Source organism: Notothenia rossii (assembly GCF_949606895.1).
Source record: "Notothenia rossii genome assembly, chromosome: 5".
In the NCBI taxonomy this organism is placed as follows: Eukaryota; Metazoa; Chordata; class Actinopteri; order Perciformes; family Nototheniidae; genus Notothenia; species Notothenia rossii.
Window position 1 is genome coordinate 3,102,377 of NC_136903.1, and position 2,932 is coordinate 3,105,308.

The 2,932-nt window shown below is 38.2% G+C and overlaps 1 gene segment (V, D, J or C); it reads right to left on the reverse strand.

Moving 5' to 3' along the window:
• Positions 1-2,304: 2,304 nt before the first annotated feature.
• Positions 2,305-2,932, reverse strand: LOC307041237 (Ig kappa-b4 chain C region-like). The segment is given in 2 exons: positions 2,929-2,932; positions 2,305-2,782 (listed from the first exon to the last, which is right to left on the reverse strand).

The following is a 2,932-nucleotide window of genomic DNA, read 5'->3' on the forward strand; positions in this document are numbered from 1 at the left end:
AAGATTTCCTAAGGTTTATTTACATATCATATACACAACTACGGTGTAGTTATGCAATGAATGAAAAACTTGGGTCACAGGTTCCTCAACAGTGCATTACAAGACATCTATCAATATGTGTATACCTCCACCATTAAACTGTCATATTCTGCACATTTCTTATACTATCTACATAAGAGTATAATTAATGTGTATAATATCAGTTAAAATAAGTGCTTCAACATAGTTAACATTGCAGGAAAGCAATATATTAGACGTTAAGTACTTTGTCAGGCTTAATATTTATCTGCAGATACCACCAAAGCTTTTGTCTTAATCAAAAGAAGACCTTAACCTAAAGTATTCTTTAATGTTTAAATAAAGCCTAATTAGTTTGTCTGTTTTGTACATCCTCATATTAATATCTTTGGACATCCAGCACTAAACGGTTTTATTGTAGGGATCACTTACAGTATCTTATTGATATTTCATATTCTATATTTCTATCATTGACCTTCTAATTTCCCCCTATGAAAGAATGTACTCTTAATATTTTTATGTTTTCATCAAATATAACGTATCAACAAAAAAATTAAATAACGTGCTTTAACCGCTAGGCGATTAAAGCACTCAGCAAATGTACTGCTGTTTCCAGCTTAGTTTATGATGGATGTATTTTGTTATCCACACATATACAATTTGTATATACCAAACCGACATAAAAATGGTCTTAACATGACCCAGTGGTCTAGTTAATAAAAATAATATTATCAAACAAAATATTAAAATGAACTCTTATTTTGAAAATACAGCTTCCTGTGTTCGAATGAGCTGCTCCGACCCTCGGTCCTGACGGACTCCAAAAGTCCGACATTATACAATCCAACAAATAAATAAACACAAGGATAATTGTGTCTTATTGCTGAGTAAATAACAGTGTGGTTTAGAAAAGAATACAAAATTAGGAGGAAAAAACGATGTAAAAATACAGAGTTCAGTTTTCTTAGCTCCTACTCTCCCCATAACTGACGGATACAAAAGTCAGACATTATTCAATTATAATAAAGAAGTAAACACAATAAGTATGGCTTGATATTGAATTAGAAAAAGGTTGATAAACGCTGTGAGAATGGATCTGCGGAGAGCATTTCTCCGCGATCCCAACTCGTCTATTACCAGCGTTCAGGGAGCTCTATGCAAGTCAATGGGACTCCCTGATAGTTGAAACTCCACGCTAAAGGGCCGCCCCTTGTGTTGGAAAGTGACGACAGAGACCCTGACATAACGTCAACATAGGCCGAGTTGGGAGTGAGAATGTGTTGCATCGACATGTAAAAAGACATTATCTTCTGAAGCTGAAACTATAAACATGGATCTTTCTCACAGAGCCAGCCTGCTCCACTCGGGGGAAAAGAAAACATGTCAATGAAAACAAAATGGATTTATATTTGTACCTTCTCTTTACGCATGGAAAAACAAATTAGAAATATTTGTATTCATGTGTGTTGTATTAGCTGTATTTGATTTATTTACACAATGATGTGATTTTCTCACGATAAATACAATTGTATTTATTTTATAATGTGTTTTCATACAATCATACGTAATGGGATTCATGTGGATTCATGTGGGAGCAATGATAAGTTTCAATATACGTTTATATTTCAATTCCAACCTAATGAATAATATATTTGTCACTGTGGTCCAGGTTCATAAAGCATAAAACAACACCATAAAACCACTCTTCATGAACTCGGTGACGGTTCCCTCAGAGGTCATGGAGTAGTGGTTAGGAAAAGACGATAGGAGCTGATTTTTGGACAATTCCACTGCAACCCAAAAATCACAATGTTTATATTCTGCTAAAAAGCAGCAGGAGACAGAGACTGTAGTACGCTCACTTTCTTTGGTGGAGTTGGACTGTGTGCATTAAATCATATTTAAGGTCAATCTCAATTCAGATTCATGTTAAATAACTTGATGATGAGGATATCCTGCTTTTGATTTCTCATCCTGGATTTCTTATTCTAATTCACATTTTTTTTATCAGATGTTCAGAATATATTCAAGGTAAAGTTTAATAACAAATGAACATTTGCTTTAACATCAGTGATAAGAGAGCTGTGTGGTTTACCATTGAAATGTTTAGAATATTCTGATTGGTATTAATTTTGATTAACAAAAATAAAACTAGGAGGAATCCAGAAGTATATCCAAAACCTTAAGACCATTAAAAAGTAATATGTGAAATATTGATTTGTTAAGGTTGTGACTTTTGTGAATGAATGTGAATAAGGTATCTCAGAGAAAGGGAATCCAAACACATTTTATAATACACACATTCATCTTTATTGTTTTAAAATGTTGAAACCATCGACACAAGCAGAAACAGGTTGATGTTGAAACATGTCCTGAGAGCCAGAGAGCAGACTGAGAGCAGTGTGAGAGAGAAAGCAGAGTCCCAGTGAGTCAGCTCAGGACTGGGAACACTGCTCTCTCCTCAGTGTCTCTGAGAGCGGAGTCTGGGAGCCCTGGGTGGCCTCACAGGTCACAGAGACCACCTTCCTCCACTGGTCTGCAGGGAGCCTCAGGGTGCTGCTCCAGCTGTAGTGGGCGTCCTCCTCCAGCACCCCGGGGCTCCTGCTCTCCTCCCAGCTGCTGCTGCTGCTGCTGCCGGCCACCTTCCAGGCCAGACTCCAGTCTGAGGGGAAGCCCTTGTTGGCCAGGCACATGAGGGTGGCCATCCCCTGCTGCAGCTCTTCTGTGGAGGGGGTCAGCACCGTCAGGGTGGGACGGACATCACCTAGGAGACACCAATCAGATTAGAGGACAGGGAGCACACAGCTGTCAATCAAGCAGCAGACACTGGGACACCTTTACTGTGAGAGCGTTTCTCCTTTAAGGAGTTTCTGTCAGATGTTGGTTCTGCTCCATCAGTCTCTCACTCACACAT